The 20,782-nt window shown below is 43.8% G+C and overlaps 1 long non-coding RNA gene across 2 annotated transcripts in view; it reads right to left on the minus strand.

Annotated features, from left to right (window-relative positions):
- The window catches only part of LOC107318812, a 189,395-nt gene that overhangs the window by 89,024 nt on the left and 79,589 nt on the right, over positions 1–20,782 (minus strand). For both annotated transcript variants that reach the window (XR_004308598.1, XR_004308597.1), the window contains exon 5: positions 13,570–13,976. This is a non-coding gene — a long non-coding RNA (uncharacterized LOC107318812). The remainder of the gene's footprint in view (positions 1–13,569; positions 13,977–20,782) is intronic.

Genomic DNA, 20,782 nt, shown 5'->3' on the forward strand with positions numbered 1-20,782 from the left:
TAGCTCAACCTCTATAAAATAGGCCATAGTGGCTTTACGTTGTGCCACTGAAGGTTCTGGCTGGATATTAGGAAAAACTGATATCAGAAAGAGTGGTGCTGCAGTGGCACAGCTGCCCAGGGAGGTGGTGGAGTCACCGTCCCTGGAGGTGTTCAAGAACTGTAGGGATGTGGCACTGAGGGATGTGGTCAGTGGGCATGGAGGGGGTGGGCTGGTGGTTGGACTGCATGATCTTACTGTTCTTTTCCAACCTTAATGATTCCATGATTCCATAAACCTAATGAGCTGATCTCAGATTCAGCTGAGAAGTAACAGGTATTTCCATGGAGGCTCTTTTTTTGTGCCCACAGAATGTCTAGGGAGGCTGTTCAGCCAGGCAAAGTAGGAGGCTCTCCTTGATTCTCCCCAGACTCCAGGACAAGCCATATGCAAATTTATTTCAAGCTTTTACTATTTGTTGGCCATTATCACCTATTTGCTTTTTAAGCATAAACCTTCTGAACAATTCTGAGCCAACAGCTTTTAGTTCTGCAAAATTGATAGCTGCCCTCTGCGGATCCTTTAGGAATAACCCACCTGACTTCTTTGGGTTGGTGGGTTTGCACTGAAAGACTCCTGGAGAAACACTGCAGGAAGGGCAAAGTAGCATCCTGCACATGCTGAAGAGAACAGAACTAATCTCCACTAGACATAATGCAGTGGAGAAGCAGTTACAGCTTTAAAACTGCCCGCTTGGGTCTTGGTAGCAACACAGCATGGTGTGACCTAAATTCCTTTCTTCTCAGGCAGATCTGTGCTGGGCTCTGCATTGCTTGGTACCACGGCACTGCTGGAACTTCCTACGCAGGCAATTGTAGACATACCCCAACCATGTTTTTCTTGTAGTCCTTAGGGCCTTTTCTGTGTGTTTTAGCAGGAAACTTCAAAAGCCCATGAAAAACCATCGATTTCTTTGTCTGGGATAATACTTGTAATGTCTCCATTCTGATTCAAGCTGGCTCTGTAGCTTGCTTCTTCTGTAACTGTGTGTGTGTGTACAGGATTCACCTACATCCGCTACACCTTCCACCCAGGAGAAAGAGGTACAGCAATGCTGAGTCTAATCAGGTATTAAAAACAAAGTGAATTGCACTTGCTGTAGAATCAGGGGTAAATTACTAGTGCAGTGATAGAGCCCCTCTCCTGTTTTAATCCATTTTAATCTCATTGTTGAGTTAATAAAACCTATTGGTTTACTAAATCAATGTAGGGTGTGATTCATTATTATGCGCGCTGGTACACAGATCCTAATGCAAACTCTCTCTGCTATAGACTGGTGCATCACTGATCCAAAGGAAATTGGCTCCAGGGAAAAATTACCTCTTACCAGTTGTCATAGAAAGCTACTTGCTATGGTAAATTTTAGCTTGTGAGAGAGAGAGATTGTATTTGACTTTGTTGATGTTGACTGCACTTGAGATATTTTTACAAATGATTTAATCTACAAACAGAAAGGATACCTCCCCTTGTTTGAGTTCATATTGGATTCATTTGTGGCCATTAGACAAAACAGCCATGTCCTATAATGAAGAGGGATTAGTAGGGAAACAAATATATTTGTTATTTTTATTCCTCCCCCTGCATTTATCAGAACAAGCCTGTGTTTCCAGTTTGCATTTCATTTTCTTTATGGCAACCTGCTGAAGCTGAAGCATAACTTAAAGAGACAAATTTACATTAAGTCTGATTTTTTGCTGTTTTTCTGCCTCAGATCATATAGTTCCTGCCAACTGTCTTCATTTAGGGGGGTCAATCTGCATTTTGCTAGAGAAACAGATGCAATTTTTTTTCCATGCTTTTCCTCCCAGTAACTCTCTGAAGACAACGAACTTCTATGAACTTAAAGAGTATTTCTCTATTTATATCTTTGCAGATATCAGAGATTTGACAGAAGCTTTTTATTCCTTGAAATCCCTTTTCAGTCTTCTCTTTTTTAAACTTATTATTATTAATCCTTGTAAAACGACCTGAAAAATCATGAAAAGTACTGGTCTCTGGGGATGTGTACACTAGTTTTCCTGGTCACAGCTCCTGTACACCCGTGCTACATGCAGCCACAAGTCCTTGTACGTAACAATACATCCCAGGGTGACAAAACCAGGTCTCTCAAGGACTTTATGACAGCTGTGAAGGACTCCAGGCTCTGACACAGGATCGAGAGAGAGCAGCTTAACAAGTCACCAAACATCAGAAGAGCTGAGGCAGCAGTCTGGGCACACATTCTTGGCTTGTTGCAAAGATATAATAATGCAATTTAACTCATCTGACAGTGAAACAAGGTGAAGGTACATCGTGTTATTTTGCATTAGCTCCAGGCAAGGAGCACATGCATGGACAGGTACGATCGCCCAGCTGATGTGCAGTAACATATTCAGTCTCCATGACCTGATGTTCCATCCAAACGACAAATGTTGATGTTCCTGCCTGAACAGCCTTAAGCTTTCACCACATCAGCCAAAGGAGATTCTTTAGCCAAGGCTGATCAGGGAAGGGCAGATGAAATGATCATAAACAAGTCTACTTGGCGAGCTCTGGCCATTCCAGTGTGTCCCTGCTGCTCCCAGCACAAAGCTGCTCCTTGTGCGCATGCTGGAAATACTCACATACCCTCGAGATTAAACTTATCTTGGAATATCCCCTTGTGACACCAGCAGCTGGCAGCCACCACTCAACAGTGGCTGAGCAGCACATAGGCTACAGCTCCTTCTTCTGAGCACAGGGCACTTCCAGCAGGGAACAGACACAAACTGTGTTTTGTGTCACGGCCAGAAGAATCATCACACGCGGAGCTTGTAGGCAGAAAACTCATTTCGCTGGCACAGAACTAAACTCTGGAGTCCTTGTAACACCTGGAGGATTGTTCTTCTTAACCTACTTGCATTTTATTTTGCTCATCTCCTCTTTCCACCTCTGCCACTTGAAACGATAAGTTACAAATCTGTCTAGCAGAGGAATTTCTGCTCCGTCAAATGGCCTCTCTGGGCTTTAGAACTCCATTAATTAGCATCTTTTTAAATGGTTGGGTAATATTCGTTTCTCCTTTCCTGAGACATTTCCCCAAGCCCTAATTTTAATAAAGCTGGTGCTCATGAACATTTGAATATTAAAGCTCTTGGTTACAGAAAAGACGAAAGATGCATTTTAAAAGATGGCCAAGAAAGAATTACTTAAATGGCTGACATAATTTTGTGTGTATACGTGAGTGTGCATTTGTGAATGCGCAGCGCCTCCGAGAGACAACATTGTCTTCGAGGCATTTCTGTGTCACTATCTATAAGGTCAGGGTAAGTGCAGTTTGGGAGGCGGCTGTGTCTGTCAGGCTTGCAACAACATCAGGGGCCCCCAGGAAATGTTGTTCGGTGCAATATGTTTAAGCGTGGATGTCAGTTTATTCCAAAGCACACTAGAAAGGGCTCTCTTTGCTTTGGATAGCTGCATGTGCTGTTTTGAGAGGAAAGGTAAGGAGAAAAAGTTACTGTATGCTTAAAGGTCTTATCCTGGGAAGGGTGTTCCGTTGTCTGTATTGAGATGATGAAATTGGGGTTTCTTCAGATGGGATTAAGAGAGGTGATCATCCCTCTGTTCTTAGCACTAATGAGGCTGCACCTCGAGTGCTGCGCTCAGTGTTGAGCCCCTCACTACAAGAAAGATATTGAGGCCCTGGAGTGAGTCCAGAGAAGGACAATGAAGCTTAGAAGGGTTTGGAGCACAAGTCTGATAGGCAGTGACTGAGAAAACTGGGATGGTTCAGTTTGGAGAAGAGGAGGCTCAGAGGAGACCTTATTGCTCCCTATAATTCACGAAGGGAGGTTGTGGTGAGGTGGGGGTCAGCCTCTGTTCCCAGGTAGCAGTGATAGGATGAGAGGGAATGGCCTCAAGTTGTACCAGGGGAGGTTCAGGTCGGATCTTGGGAAAATTCCTTCTCCGAAAAGTGGTGCTGCAGAGGCACAGCTGCACAGGGAGGTGATGGAGTCACCATCCCTGGAGGTGTTCAAGAAAAGATGTGACACTGAGGGATGTGGTCAGTGGGCACAGTGGGGGTGGGCTGGAGTTGGACTGGGTGATCTTAGGGGTCTTTTCTGACTTTAATGATTCCGTGATTCACTGAGCCTTTATAACCCTCAGATGTAGCTGATGGTACCAAAGAAGGAAGCAGCATGCCTGATTTTGCACTGTGATGTTTGGCACGATGATACTAAAATCAGGTAGGTATGTAATCCTTTTTTTGTTGTCTTTTTTTTCACTGTCAGTTGGGTGTCACTTGCAGGGATTTCCTCCCCTTGCCAGCAAGGTTCAGCTCTGCCCTGGAGGAACCTCCCAAGGATGCCAGTGGAGGTGTCAGACCGATTATGTTTTCTGCCGTGTTGATACATCTTGTCAACTCCGGACAGGGCACACACTTCTCTCATTCATATCTAGCGGAGAGGTATCAGATGGCAATGATTTCTACCTTATCAGAAATCTCAGACTGAGTGATCAGTGAGGTATAAACATTTCTTCAGATACTTCAGCTTGGGCAAGATTTAGAACAGTATCTTTGCTGAAAGCCTTTGTACACTGTCAAACCTCTCCTAAATCGGAAAGCTGCCTATCAACGTGCCATATTTGCTCAGAAAGCAGCTGTGTTTTCCTGCTAAATGTAATGGAATGGCCGTGATTTGTAGCAATTTGTAGCTGTTGTAAAATGATGATAATCTGTTATTCACAGCCCTCCAAAAGTGTGATCATGGGGCTTTGCTGTGCTGTGCTTACTACCCAAGAGAATATATTAAAATACACTGGGAAAGCGATTCTTCTTCAGATTAGATATTAGGAAAAAATTCTTTTCAGAAAGAGAGGTGATGCAGTGGCACAGCTGCCCATGGAGGCAGTGGAGTCACTGTCCCTGGAGGTGCTCAATAACAGTGGGGATGTGGCACTGAGAGACGTGGTCAGTGGGCATGGTGGGGTGGGTCGGGGTTGGACTGGGTGATCTAAGTGCTCTTTTCCAACCTTAAAGAATCTGTGATCCTGTGATCCTAATTCATTTGTTAAGCCCCATTCCCGCTGTCTGCTCTGAGATGTGGCCATCGCTAACCCTGAGTGCAGCCTAAGCTCTGCAAGCTGATTCCATCTGCAGTGCAAAGGACACGCTAGGGATGCTCCTCACCTGTGAAGGAGCTCAGACTCATCCAGAAAGGCTCAAGTGGAGGGAGTTTAGGTAAACTGGCAATAGCCACACTGTGGCTCTTCAGTGACATGTGGATTACAAGCAGACCTACATTTCATGGTCACTTCTTGAGAGGCATCCTATCATCCCTCAGCAGTGATCACTGTGCCTCAGTCCTTTAGCACTGCTTCCTTCCAGCATATCCTTCATGTGAAGGGCTGATGCAGGAGGTTGAGCTTCTTTACCTGAAGTAAAGCAATCAGCTGCCAGGCCAGGTGCTTGGAGGGATGCAACAGCAAATGGACTGTGACAGCCAGGCATTTTGCTGAGGTTTCTGTAGGGCTTTAGCAGCTCCATAGTGCATAGGACGTGCCTTCCTTCTCTTTAGCACACAGGGGATCTTGTGTTTCTCTTATATTTTCCTTGTGGTTAAAACTTAGGATATTCTCTTTAAAGCAGAGCCTTGCCCACACTCATGTTGCAGAAGAAATCTGATCTTAGAGTACAGGAAAAAAAAAAGAAAAGAAAATGAGAGAATATAATTTTAAGTGCTCAAAGGCAAATATTTGCTTTCTCTATCTTACTTCACAGCATCTGATAAAAGAATTGCCTCAAAGTAGAGACCCTTCTAGGTGAGATGGAGAAGAATAAGTTTTTTTTTTGTCTGGGAGATGGATAATAGGTGAAAGAAATTATTACTGGTTCTAAGCACAGAATAAAACCCAGCTTCAGGCCTCCTTGGCCTGGGATGAAAATATCTTTTCATGATTTGTATGCGCACGGAGGAAAGTGAATCCTTTTCTCTTGTCATAATTGCATTTTTAGTCACAATTGCCTGTTATCTTTGCATTTCCCACAGGTGGAGATATTGGTTTCCACGGCAGGCTTGCTGTAGCTGTTCATCTCTCAAAACCCTTTGTGATGTTATGAAATGCCAGGCTGCCAAGTAATCAGTGTGGCTTTTTTTCCTCCTAATGAACACACATGTGCAGGCAGTAATTTGTTTACTCAACGCCTCGTGCAGGTTTGCAATTTACTCCAAAAGTGAGCAACAGAATACGGAGAGAGCAGACTGAGGTTGGGGGAAGAGATGGAGTCCCGTCTCAGGAGCTGCCCATCAATTCACTGTCAGTCCACGATACCTCACTGCAGCCACGCACATGGGAACCTGATCAACTTCTTCCCATTCAAAGACATTAAACTATGCCTTTCCTGTCTCATTCACAAAGTCTCTTTGACCGAATGGAAATTATTCTAATCACTTCCATTTATTTGTCCCTTGCTCCGCGCTTTTACTGCAGTCTGATGAAACTGGTTTGGTCAGCTTCCCATTTGTTAATAGGCAGATTCCCTTTCTGGTTTTCAGTCACGCACAACACAGCAAGAAAGCAGCTCACGGGCGTGATCAAAACACCTCACTGAAACCATTTCTGCTTATTTTGTGTTTTGCAATTATTCTTTCCCCCTCCCATTCCCCCTTTTTGTTTCCTTCAGCTCTGTGAAAGCGTTGAGTCAAAATTAGGTTGCCAACATCACTTAAAAATAGATGAATTATTTTAAATCCCACCTCAGCATTAGAATCCCTGGGCAGACTTAGGAAAAAGAAATAAGAATAAAATGAAAATAAAGAAAACATTTCTCCTCTGAAATCAGAACAATTGATATAGTTATTATTTGCTTTACCTAACAAGCCCTGAATTTCAGATTGCTTTGCTTGCTTTCTGCTGGAGCTGGTGGATATCAAAAGTGTGCAAGCTAAATCAGGATGCTAGATTGCTGGAGAAAAAAAAAAAAAAAAAGAAGTATTAATCTGCTTTCCTCTTCTGCTTTGGCCTTAGTCTGTTGGGAGAAGAGTGGAGGTGAAAAGGGCAGGGAAACAATTTCTGGAAACCTCTGCAGTGGCTACAAGTGAACAGCATGAAAACAGGTCTGAAACTCCTTGAAGTATTATTTTATCCCTCTGATAACCTCACTCAAACTGTCTTTCACCTCTTCTTTACATTCCGCTACAAAAGGAAAGGAAGAAAATAGGCCAATGAAAGGGGTTGAGAGAGATCTTTCACACACTTTCCCAGAGATGTGGTGGTAACAAAGAGGAACGGACCCATTCCCAGGATGAATGCAGGGCTCTGTGTTGTGAAGATCCAGTTTGCACCAGATTTCAACTCCACAAGACCAGAACCACCCTTTGGTTGAGCAGATCTTGGCTCTGATCTCATCCCAGCAGCTTAAAGGTAAGATGACAATAGCATGAAGCACGTCTTGACTTGGCTTCCAAGCAGGGCCAACAAATGTCCTTGGGTGGAAAAAGCCACGTTCCTGGGTTCCACAGTGTCCTCCTGTAAGGAGAAGGGAACAGTGGTATCAAAAGCTTCATTCCCTTGGAGCAGAGACCTATCTACCTGTCACAACTTGATGTGTTTTCAGTGCAGTTTTATGTGATGGACGGTTTAGGTCCCCTACCATTTACCGGCCAAAAGTTAATGTGAATGCTTCAGAAATCTGCAGAGGAAATGAAAGCCCAGGATGTTTCTGAAATCTGGGAGACAATTAGTGTGATTTACATCCTTGGCATCACAAGGAGCTCGAAATTTCTTGTGTTCCCATGAAACGTTATTGGAGAAGCGGGGCTTGGGAAAGTTATATTGGCTGAAATACATCAATCAGGATGCTTGTGAATAACGTAGCTGCTAACACAGATGGAAAGCTGATAACAGGCTAAGGGGGTTTCAGATCACGCACAAGGACACACTTTTACAGATGCTGGAACTGCTGAGCTGACTGCTTTTCATTCGAAAACTACTGCTTTGAATGGGCAAGAAACGTCTTTGCTATACTTAAAGGTGGATTAAGAGATGGAATAAAAAAAATAGAAGGGCTATTTCATGTGCCAGCACATGAAGCTGCCTCTGTGCATTGCCAGAAAAGGAGAAATGCACAGTTGAGACTTCCCAAAATCTGGCTTTAATGAGGAGCAGGTGTGAATTTTGCTCAAATGAAGGTTGCAGGATGGCTTCAGGGAAAAGGCAACATATTAATGCAGTAGGAAACGAGAACGCAGAGGAGCAGAGAAGCAGGAACCTCTGGACTCCAGCCCTTAAGAATTAATTTGGTGACACATGACAAACTGTTCCATGGTCACGCTTCTTAGTGATCAGCCACTCTCATCGCAGGGACTGAGGGAGCACAGTTTGGTGGAAGGATTGATGGAGATTGGGATGATCTGAAAAGCACCGGGTGAAGGAAAATGCTGCTTGGCAGAGAGGAGCACCTACATGATGGAAAAGCTTCCAAACTGGCAGCTCTGGAGCAGAACACAAACATGAGGGAGAGGCAGCCAGAAGTGATGGATGCTGGCGGAGCTGGGCTAATAGGAGGTCTCCATCTTTATAGATCATTTAGGGAACTAGCCAGTGTGACGGCGCCTTTAATTTTTTAAAGTATAATTTAACTTTGCACATTTTTGCCCTATATAACCTTCTCTCGCCTCCCCCCAAAGAGAGCATTTCAGTTCACAGTGGTGAGTCACCATGGAGACTACAACCATGTGATGGCAAGACGTGACTCCACACTGCTGCAGCCTCAGAACTTAATTATTTATTAACAGGCTTTTACCCTGGTAGCCTCGAGAGATGCAACATCTTGTTACCAAGGCTGGGAAAGAAACAAGAAACAAAGGCAAAAAAAAGGGGGGGGGAAAACACAAGCAATTACAAATAATTAATTAGAAGCACTACAAACATGCCAGGAAACACGTAATAAGAGTAGAAATTGAACTGAGAAACCTACAGGTCAATATTGTTTGGATGAGGAAAGGTCTGGCAAGGTGGAGGGGAGGATTCTATACATGGAAGGCGATGCTTGTGCCCTTGTCTGCAGGGTCAGCTCGTTGGGTACCCCTGAACTCTGCCAGGGTCCTTCGGGGAAACATACTGTACATGTTCTCAGCTGGAAATGAGCCCTAACAACAAGATGGGTCTGCTCTGTCTTTGAAGCCTTGCCATATTTTGATCATCTGTATGAGGAGTAGGGATCATGGAGACACCAGACCATGTGGCTTTGATGATGAGTTACAGTTCTGAATCACAGAGTCTAACCCTCATGCAAACATCTCACTGCCTGAAATGTTGGTTAACATGAACCTGGCAAATAATGGGTTAAATAACAGCAACAAGTGTCTGTTTACAATAAAAAAGGTCATGATGTAGAGCATTTGCATTTGTTTTAATTGAACAGCTAATCCAACCTCTTATAATGGAGCGTAAGTAAAGGCTGAAGACTTTTTGAGTTGTCTCCTTAGCATCTCCACACTCTGCTTTTCCTATAGACCTCTATAAGAGTTACAGGGCAGTGCTGTACCATATTTTCTGAAGCCTTCTGCCCAGTCTAATTAACCCAACAACGTTCTTAGAGATCCCCACAATCGTAATAATTGGTGACTTGGCACTGGGAGGAAAATGAGACCACGTTAGCATGTTTAGAAGGCTTGTAAGGGGACACCTGTGCCCTCAAGGTAAATATCAGATACAACAAGACAATAGACCGGGCAAGAAAAATGAAAATCACTTCATAAAATGTCTTCAGAGGAGAAAAAAAATAAAATCATTAAAACATATATTGCAACCCCAGGCACAATATAAAGCAAATCTAGAAGAACTGCATGGCACAGAGCCAAGCAAATTTAAGGAACAAATCTAGCAAACAATGAAAAGCAACAGCTCTGACCAAAAACAACCATTAAATGTTAAATGCTGCTCTTGTAACTGACAACACCAACAACTTTAAAGGGCTGTTTTACTAGCATGCCTATGTGTGCGTGGGGAATAGATAGTCTGTCAAAGGGTAGACTGTAAATTTGTATTTCTTTTTTCTCTTTTTTGGATTTTTTTAGTTACTTTACCACTTTGTGGCAACTGAAGGAGAAATCCAGAGCCCAACCAATTAGCCTCAATGAGACTGGAGAACTTTGCACAAGGCCCATGTGGGCATGAAGGGCTGTAGGCACCAAGTAACTGCTCCAGAGCAGTGTGGGGGAGTGAGGATGGGGCAGTGTGAGAATGGATTTTCTCTTGTCCTGAGCATCCTGAGCTGAAACACTCATTCATGGTGTGCGAAGAAGGACTTCACTTCTCCACTCTAATCCTCTCCTCCATACCCAGGACCCCCTAAGTCTCTATGTTTGCCTATACAGTGAACTCAGTGGTGTATTTATATCATCCATCCCCATCCCCCAGCAGGTTTTTTGGGCACACCTCCTACAAACTGTTGTGTTCTTCCACACTTGCCAGACTACACCCTAATCATACTTAGTGCTGCAAGATTAACCTGTCATTAAAAATATAATTGTTCTTCAATTTGCACTTATTTCTTAAACGGATGCTGAGCAGAGCTCCAAAGTCCTGGCTGGAACTTTGCTGCAAGGCCTCAGGCAACAAAAAAAGCTTATTATTTGCAAAAGAGAGGATCCTAATTGGAAAATATGATGGAGAGAAAATAGTGAATCCCCAGTAATCTCCTTCCAAAATGATAATGCACGTGGCATAATGAATATTAATGCATCATATTTATGAAATGGGGACACTGGAAAGTGCAAGATAAGATTTCCTTCTCTGTGCATTGTACTTGGCAAATAACACTCCGCAGAGCCACGTTCACCCAGCAGAGCCACTCTGCACACTTCTGTCTCGCAGATAAAACTGAGCTGCTGCTAAACAAAAATGCACCCACAAATTCCTGTATCCGTGGCATAACAGTGGCCAGCATCCCATCTCTGGTGCTCCCTACCCAGCAGCCTCCACCTGATTGTTACCTGTCATACAAACATGACACAATTCACACAGCCCTTCCCATCCCTGTAAAGCCAGGAGGGCTCACAAACACGAAAATATGCAGCTGCTCTGGGTTCCGCTATTGCTTAACAGTAGAGTGATATTGAAGAAAGGGAGATGTTTCATCTCTATTAGTAACGTTATTAATGATTTTAACATTAACAACATTCAGCTGCGTTTTAAAGTCAGATTTTTCATCCCTTCCTGTCCAGTGTCACTCTATTCCTCCTCAATACACTGGAAGTACCTATGTGAGTGAGTAGGTGTCAAGCTGTAAAGTCAAGAGCTCATAATATAGCCCTTAATTGTTCAGATATTAAACACTAAGTTCCTCTTGAAGTCCTTGGAGGAGGTGCTGTTACCCAAAGATCCCTGCATTGGTTAAATTCTCCCTTCCAGCACTGTAGCCATAGTACATAAAATTTTCTAGGACAATTGCCTCTCCCTTAAGTACAGTCATTACCTGTTCTGGCAGACTTCTTTGTAATTTAACTTTTTAGACTTCAAAAATAATTCCCAGAGAATTGAAGTTTATTGGGGAGAATTACCCTTTTATTTACTTGCTCATTCCCACACTAATATCTTCCTGCTATCTGCTTCCTTTGGAATCAAGTGGTTAACATAGTTGCTGTATAGAAATGTAGATTTCCCCTGGCACTCCTTGGAGTGAAGAAAGGATAATTTCAGACGTTTTCCTCTTTAGGTAATGCATCTGCCAGCTCCATCTCAATATTTCTATGGGACAAATGAGACTGACAGCCTGGGAGAGCAGCAAAGGAAGAGCTGTCCCAGTGATAAAAGCCCTGTCTGGGTCTCCAGGGATGTGCACTCAGCTATGGCCACAGACTCAGCATGCAACCTTAAGGAAACCACTTAGTTTACTCATTCTTTAGTTCTCTACCTGTCAAGCATTTGACTTCCACTCCTTCTCTACCATGTTACAAGCTCTTAGATACAGTCTGTATCTCATCCTGTCATGTTATTTAGCAGAAGGGAACACTGGTCTTCGCAGGGGCCTTTAGAAGCTGGAGAGAAGGTAACAACAGCAACAACAAGAAGAAATAACATCCTCAGGACTACAAAAGTGATTCCCTGCGTCCTGATTTCAGTCCTTGCAATCCCCACAGAGAATGAAAGCGTTGTGATCATTACATGGTCCCACTAGGATTACAGAGAAACGATTCATCTGCCAGATACTTCCCTAGTCAGCACTCCTAAGACGACAGTTTGAAGTGAGGGGTGGCTTTGGGGCCATCCTAGATCTTTGAGAGGGCTGAGCATGGAGTGTGATGGCAAGTCATGTGCTGTAGCTCTTATCCCTGTAGCTTCTGACAAAATAACCTGCTGCTGGCAGCCTACAGCACAGGCAAGACCAGCTTTGATTTCATCCCTGACTGAGCACTGTACACACAACACAGTGACATACGTCTCGTGGGGACAAGGAGACGTATCCCATTGCAATAGCTTTGGGATGAGCTTCCTTCATTTTAGCCCCAGTGAATGCTAGGATTTGCATCTACACGTGTTATTTCAGAAAGAATCTAGCACTGTGAGAATAAGCTTCCCCCAGGCTACCCAGAAACTTCAGCTACTACCATTCAGGACAATATATATGGAATAATTATTTTAATCAGGAGATGTGTTAGAAATAGGACATGTGCAGCTGTCGTGTGGTTCCCCGCACACCCTGGAATGGCTGCTTGAAAAAGTGGATTAAAACTGTAGGTGGAAGGGTAGTTGCCATGGAAACTGCATCATCGGAGGCTTCATTTCAATCTTTTCTTCTTTCTGGTAGTTTTCTACCCATTTAAACACTCTGGCCTTGGACAACTCCACCTTGGGCCATACGTGCCCCCATCAAACTATCTGAGATGCCGCAAGCCAGGAATTGGGGATAGTGGAAGAAAGCATGGGAAAGCAGTGCTGGGATTGCAATATTTTGGAGGGATCATGAGACAAGCTGACTTCACTCTGGGCTCATGGGTCAAGCAAATGACCCCAAGATGCAGGAAGGACAGATTCTTTCCGTACTAGCACTGACAAAAGCCACGGAAGTCCTTGCTGTGAGCACACTGCTCTATGGTACTAGGGCCAGCTCAGGCCTTCCTGACTGGAAGACCAGTGCCCTCTGCACAAGGACCACTAGACACATGCCTGGCTGCTCATGGACTCATGGTGTTTTGGAAGTGGAAAAGAAATGGTGTTTTTTGAGCAGCCAGATGCCATTTTAAAATAAGAGGAGGATATAAGGGAGGTCATCTCCAGGGCAGCAGCCTCGAGCAGAGCAAGCACCACCAGCCAACATTTTCCATGAGAACATGTTTCTGCTAAGGACTAACTGAAATTAAGTGCCTTGGCATATCTCTCTGACAATGAAATAAACCTGAATTAAGCCAGCTTCTGAGATGAAAGTGCAACACAATCACATCCCTGGAGCTGGTGTGGGACATGAAGTGTGTTTTCTGCAGCTGGAAATGGAGAGAGGAGTGGGGTTGGACTGAGCAGATTCACCCAACATCAAGTGAAATAGAACACAAAGGGCAGGTAGCTTACCGTGCTTCTGGTGGCAGGAGTTAGGTGGTCACACTTTGAAGTCCCTAATGCAAGAACCTTTCAGTGCTTCTCTGAACCTCTCCAGATTCATGTGCAGTAATTCCCTTTCAGACTCGAAGAGAGGGATAATCGTTGCATAGAAAAGCTTCCCAAAGGACTTGAGGACAGCTTGCTTTGCAATGTAGCAAACCGAGGAGAGAACCTAAAACTTCACTTCTCTGTCTCCTTGTCTGCTCCGTGGAGCTGATTCCTCCCGACACCCCAGGCTGTACAAATGTGTTACCAGCTTTGTCTGGTTGTTCTGCGTTTCACAGCTGCCACTTCAGGGCCGTGTTGTAGTGCTGCATCAGGGCATGGAGGTGGCTTTCCAGACTTCTTCCTATCTGTGATGGAAGCCTTGGCAGAATCTGATGAAAAATGAAGAAATTAGAGGATAGGAGTGAAATCCATTTACTTTCACAACCGTAATGCAATCAGTTTTTCACTCCTTATTTTTACAGTGATCCTTGCTCTTTGTGACAGCTCCACTACTTCATTAATATCGTGTATTCTGGCGTTATCTGCACAGCCTCTGACAGGTCAGCTGGCTTTTCTGGGATTATTCATAGAGGGTAGGAAGCCTGAAGGTTCATTCTGCATGTGCTGAAGCACAGGGTTTGTAACAGCCCTTAAGCCTTACCGTTCACTGCAGGGATTTGGCTGATGAATTTGCTTGCTCAAGGGGGCAAATTCCAAATGCTATGAGATAAATCATTGTATTAGCTAATTTGTTTATTCCTTTCCTCCTTTCAGGAGGAGAAGGGGTTGAGGGAAGTTCATGTTAGTCTAGCACTCCTGAAAATGAAAGTCCTTTTGCCATCATAGAACACAGCCCTTCTCAATGTAGGTTTTCAACTCTGTGCCCAGTGCAGTACCCATTCTGGGTCATACACCCAAGACAATGTCCCTTTGCTCTCTCCTCTTGCAGGGTGTGAGTAACACAGGCCAAGGCCACATATACTATTAGGTCTATAGTCCCTCTCTTGGCTTCAAAATCTCTGACTTGCCCATGCTTAGCTAACGGTTCTGATACTGGCATGCTCATGGTATTGCGTTATTGGTTCAATACATTATCTTAACCTGCAGTTTGTGCTGAGAATAATTTTCCTTAGCCACATGGCTGATTTTTATCTCCTCTTCATGGTGCAGCACTACACAGGTGAGTGAAACTGCCACCAACAAGTCTGGTGCAGCATTAAAGATAACATCCTGAAAAGTTGTTATCAGCATTTTCCTCGCATATTATTGTTCTGTAATTAAGCAATACGTGTGGCTTGAAAATCCTTGACAAATCTTAACATGATTTATAGGGATCATTTGTTTCAACTTTTTTGCTAAATGGCAGCAGATTTGGAGCTTTTATTATAAATTGTTTTCATTTAGACTTTAACCATCCTCCAGCCTCTGGGTAAAGCACTTATTTGCTGCATGTCATTTTTTATCATTTAGGTGCCGGACCTAAAACAAAAATAGAATGGAAGAACAATCCCAGGGGAGAGAAGTAAATGAGAGAGGCAGAGGGGTGAAGAGAAGAAGGGAGTAAAGGAAGAATCACATTGGGTGACTGATTCTCCAAGGAGTGAGCTGGAGAAACAGTGGGTGAGAATGGGGGTTTAAATCATCTTCAGATTAACTCAGTTTTGAGTTCTTTTCCCCCAAATACCCAGAAAGCTCCAGTGTATCCAGTGTTCCCAAACTCCAAGAGTTTAATGAGCTCCATCTACATCATTATTCACTTAAAAGAAAGCAAAGAAAGCAAAAAAAGAAAACACAAACAAATCAACTTTCCATAAGGTGCTTTTTCTTTGTTCTTTGCACTATTCCACCCATTATTCTCAGTTTTGGAGAAAAACCAAAACCACGTGGCTTGCGAAGCCAATCAAACCATATGAAAAGTGAACAATTGGGACTAACGAACCTGAAAACGATCGGTCCAAATTATTCAGTAAATATAGCACTTAAGAGTAATGAAGCTACTTACGCAGCACCGGGACTGGTTTCAGAGCTATTTGCCAACCAGACAGCAGTCTAAACTTGCAGCAAATGCTGGGCCTGATTCATCACTTTGTTTCCTATCCCCACATGGCTCTAGTGACTGTATTGCAGAGTAATGAGTCAACTTCATTACTCGAGATGTGCAGTCCCTCTGCTCGCACTAAACGTGTTGCTTCCTGCTCACAGAGGTCTGGCAGAACTAAGTTGGATGTTACACTAAATTTAACAGCTTCCATTAGATTTCAGTGGGTGCTAGAAGAGCTTGGTGGTACACAGGAACAGGAGGAGAATCACTGCCCAGCAGTGTTTTGACCTGATGATGAACTCTTTTCTGCTGTTTCCTCACCGTGCCTCTATTATTTTCTCCCAATACTTTCCATTCTAGGGTCCTGGATTTATCTGAGGTGCAGAAGGACACTGATGAAGGTGGCTTGGCACTGCAGGGCTGTCTCTGCATTGTGTCTTTACAGTGCTTCTCCTCAGAGACCTCTGGCAGGAGGACATCTTCAGTTCTGCAGAAGTGACTCCAGAGCCATGAGACCACCAGAATGAACAGGTTTTTCCCACGCCAACTTCAGATTTTCCCCATGCAAATAAAAACAGAATTGAAATCATAACTGTGTGTTTCGATGCTGATTTAATACTGAAAACATCAAATTCAGCATCAATTGGGATGATTATATTCTGTGAAGACTGTTTAACTGTTCTCAATACTAGCAGTATCTGATAATAACAACAGTGATTTGCCTGTGTTAGTAGCAGTGGGAGGAAGGTTTGATGGCAGATATGAACAACTCAGGCACCCAGTACATAGAATCATAGAGTCATTTGAGTTAGAAGGAACCCTTACAGGCCATCTGGTCCAACTCCCCTGCAATAAACAAGGACACACACAGCCTGATTGGGTGCTCAGAGCCCCATCCAGCCTGACCTCGAATGTCTCCAAAGATGGGTCATCCATCAGTTCACTTATGTGAAACACTGCAGCCAACAAGATGAACTTTGCAGGGAGGAGAACAGTGGGGGATGGATATGTAAAGGAAAGCTCAACCACAAGTACCCCAAAGTACTGAGCCTCTTCTGGAAGCAGAATGGTTGGAGCCCTGTTTTCATGAGTCAGAAAACCTCCCTGCCAGTTGCCTGCACGTCACATCCATAGTCCTAGAGCGAGGATGTGGAAAAATTTATAAACATATAGGGTGATAATCTAGTTTTGTGTGACAAATAGACCCACGAGCAGGACAGCCGCTGGCTCTCACCATACACGTCACTTGGAGAGCCTCCAGCTTTCCAGTGCCGGAGGTGTTGGCTTCCTTCCCAGCACTTCCCTCTATCTGCAGCCCTACAGTGAGTTTTCATCACTTCAGCCTCTTCCGAAACAATGACCCCGATGTACTTATCACAAGGTGTTCTCAAGATAGCCATGATCCTTAGTGACGTGTTCAGGTGCCAAGCACCAGTTAGGAAGTTAGATGGTGCCTTGCTTTCTTTACTGCCTCTCCATGTCTTTTCCCTCCTGTTTTCTTCCTTCCTCTCTGCCATCCTTCTACAGAAGCTTGAAATGAAGTTAGAGGCTGCTCTCCACTCACTCCTCTACTTTTGCTACTAACAGTGTAATAACCAGCAACACATCAGCTTCTCTGTCAGTTTACCCTTCTATGAAATGGGGATGGTATTTCCTCCTCCTGCTGTATCTTGAGGCTGGGTGTCTGAAGTTTTTCAATCATACCTTGGGAGAGAGTTCCAATACCACTTGCTCCAGATGCTTGCCTTTATCAGCTCCAGATAAGGTGGACTGAGGTGATCTCATGATTTCAGTAGCATCTTCAAAGAAGCCTCAACCCAAAAATAATACAGCAAGGAGAACTTACTGAGCTGTTTTTTATTTCCTGATAAGCAGCAGCAGCATCAGGATGTGCTGAGGTGAGCAGCCAAGTGTCTTTCCAAAGAGCAGAATCATTTTGCTTGGGTACTGTGGGTAAAACCAGGTAATCAACTGCACCTGCAGGAAAGGTGCGCACAGGTGACATTGATAGATACTAATCTCAATTAGTACACGTAACACACCCTGATGTGTCACATCCCCCAGTAAGTGCTGTTGTGTCTCACACTCTTGCATGAGGCAGACTTTTAACTGTTATGCCTGATATGATTATGCCTGAAAACTCAGCTATTGCATTCTCTGAATCACCGCAGTCCAGTTCTCATACAGAAATCATTAGCCTATGGAAATGCTCTCTTTTCTACCAGCAGATGAAGCCATATGCTCATCCAGATGCAATTACTCTTCTAATACAAGTTCTATAATAACCTTAAACAGTACAGAATAGCATAATAGTTTGCTTTAATAAATACTCCGGAGTACTTTAGCTGCACTGTAAAATGGCCTCACAAAATCCTGTTTCAGTTTCTTCATCTTCCAGTCTCTTTGCAATGACCCCCTATTCTTCTGGCCAAGATTTTTTTTCTTCTCCTTTTTTTTTTGCTATGGAGTTTTGCTGTGACATCCAAATAGGGGTGTTTTGAATCACAGATGCGAGAAATTAAGAATTCTTTTAAATGATCTTTCATTGTATGTATCTATCAGGATAAAATCAACAGCAGCTCCCAGAACTGAGTGAAAATGCCCCGGACTTAATATACTCCATACACAGCCACCACATCTATATCTGAAAGGAAGCAAATAGAGTGACTCATTCTATGAGTTACCAATGTTTGAAATAAACCTGTTGCTAAAATGGTAAAGAACAATGTAATTCTTTACATTACAACAAAAGCAGCACTCCTGCTTCTTTGCCTTCGCAGAGCCATTAACTATCGCTCTCAGCTCTTGAAATCTGCACACCTGTGTGTGCTAACTGAGATACAAGGAAACCATCTCCTTCCTTTCCTTGCTCCTGTGGGAGTGTGAATGATAAGCAGCATGCTGAGTGACAAGGACAGATAGGAACTGAAGAAGCATGTCTCTGAGCTGGGACTTCAGCATCCTGTTGCCTGTTTGTGTGAGGCTGAAAGGTCAGTGACCCTTTGGTCTGTTCTAATTTATTTACATATTTCAGGTGGGCTCAAGGTTTCTGCTTCCATCTCCTCTTCCCTGAGTGCTGTGAAGCAGACAGTGAGCTGGGGAGGATCCCCGTGGCTGACAAGAGCTGTTATTTAACATGAAATGACTCGTGTGAGAACCAAACTTCTTTGGGGACCATCTGAGTGATATCCACCCCATGCTGTCTGTGTGTAAATGCAACCTTTGCCCCATGGTACTGCCCGGGTCGGGCACCCTTGGTTCACAACAATTTTGTTGCCAGTCCCTCCGTGAGGAATAGGGCACAACAAGACTGCCACCTGCATAGCAATCAGAGAGCACAGGAGGAAACTGCAGAAAGACATTCCTCCTCTCCCTCCCAGGTCCTGCGATGTGACCCATCCAGAATACATAACACTCCCTGTGTCCAAGAGGAAAGTGCAACCAAAAAACACCCGGAGACATAAATTTCGTGGCTGCAGCTCATTTAACTAGTATGTAAGATGGACAAAACAGCAACAGCATTACATGTAATGCAGGAACATTAAAGAAAATATACTACTTGCTGGAAAGCACAGTGCTGCTCTCCATCTGCCTTATCACTGGATTCCAATGGTTGGGTGCCCGCAGACCTTTTGCATTAAATTTTACATTGATTTTTATGACTCGTTATTACATGTAATGTCTGAGCACTCCAACTGCTCTGTCTCCTCCCCGGTGTGGTATGAAATAAAGTTCATGGCAGAGGTATAATGGATGGCTCGGGCCAACTCCAAAAGTGGGGGTTTATCAGGTAATTATTTGAGGGGAGTCAGAAAATGTGCTTTTTTATGTCAATATATAAAAACTCCATTAAGTTTGGAAAGAGCCAAAACATGTCATACCATGGGTTCCCAGTGCTTATTACTTTAGCCCCATTTCTCATTCCTCCTTCTCACTTCCCAAGCAGCATTTCTAGACCTCTGCTCTGTTGGGAGGAGGCCTATTCTAGTTTCCTATCATTCACAGCCCAAGGAGAAAAGTAGTTGGATCCTCCAGTACATTCCTTTTTGGAGCACCTTTAGGTAGTGGGCTGGATAATGGCAAACCCGGGCTTCTTAGCAGCCAGAAAGCCCAAAGTCTACAAAGCTCCCTTTAAAAGCTACGAGGCTTTCAAACCCATCAGTGCTAGAGCAGCGTTAGTAAGGTCTTTGGTAAAGATGTGCTAATACTATGTGCACCCTGGGACATTCCTCACAACGAAGGCATCTCTTGGTGTTGGCCTGGAGGAACTTCACTCTTACTAAGAAGGATTAGAAGAGGTTGGGTATACATAGGCCCACTCCTGCACACGGTGATGCAGTGGCACAGGGGGAGGTGATGGAGTCACCATCCCTGGAGGTGTTCAAGAACAGTGGGGATGTGGCACTGAGGGACATAGTGGGCATGGTGGGGGTGGGTTAATGGCTGGACTGGGTGATTTAGTGCTCTTTTCCAATCCTAATGATACTATGATACGCACATCTCAACTTTTATTTATTTTTTTTCCTTTAAAAATAAGCCTGCACCACAAAACAATAATTATAATTAATAAATAACAGTTCTTACTATGTACTAGTTCAGGTTTGAGGGAAAGCAGTATCATTTGACTGTGGCAGAGGAAACTGTGCTTTTTCTGTATATCTCATTTATATCTATCTAAGAGGAGCTGAGCCCATTGTCTCAAAATTGCTTTGAGATGGGACAGGTTGGAGCAGGCTGTGGATGCATGAGCTATTAGAGCTATTAGTGATGGTGATGTTAGACAGTATCGCCTGTCGGTCTGCTTTACAGTTATAAATGTGGATCATTTAAAATACAATAAGGGGCCAGATGCTCAACTGGTGTCTGACATCTATCTACTAGGTTGTTGCTGCTGTGGATTTAGCATAAGTCAGTGTCTTTCGAGGGCAGATAAACATTAAATTTTTGTTGTTGGTGGTAGTTTTGACATCCAGTCCATATCCATAACATCTGGTCTCATTCATAGAATCATTTAGAATCACAGAATGGCTTGGGTTGGAAGAAATCTTCAAGATCATCCAGTTCTAACCACCCTGCCATGGGCTGGCTGCCCACCACCAGCTCATTCTGCCCAAGGCCCCATCCAAACTGTCCTTGTTGGGATGCATCTCATTG

Source organism: Coturnix japonica, chromosome 10, assembly GCF_001577835.2.
Source record: "Coturnix japonica isolate 7356 chromosome 10, Coturnix japonica 2.1, whole genome shotgun sequence".
Classification (NCBI taxonomy): Eukaryota; Metazoa; Chordata; class Aves; order Galliformes; family Phasianidae; genus Coturnix; species Coturnix japonica.